Source organism: Carlito syrichta, unplaced genomic scaffold (assembly GCF_000164805.1).
Source record: "Carlito syrichta isolate Samal-C Ts95f unplaced genomic scaffold, Tarsius_syrichta-2.0.1 Scaffold305336, whole genome shotgun sequence".
Lineage (NCBI taxonomy): Eukaryota > Metazoa > Chordata > Mammalia > Primates > Tarsiidae > Carlito > Carlito syrichta.
Window position 1 is genome coordinate 35,072 of NW_007249432.1, and position 323 is coordinate 35,394.

Here is a 323-nt window from a genome sequence, read left to right on the forward strand (position 1 = left end):
GGACTGTGGTCTAGTCAGGGAGAAAAACATTGCTGGATTTTCTTTTATTTCTCTGGGGAAAAACCCTCAAATTTTTTTTTTATAATCAATATTTTTTATTATGATGTTGTGGGGTACAGTTAAGGGTTAAGTATACAGATACGTTTCATTCAGGCTCCCTATTGATAAGAGGTGCTTCCCCATCCCCAGACAGATATTTGCTCGTTAATCCCATCTCCCTCCCTGCCCACAGTTTCACACCACTGTCAGTCATTTTCTGATAATATTAGGTTGGATGTTCAAGGTCCATTATATGAGTGAGAACATGTGATACTCAGACCTTT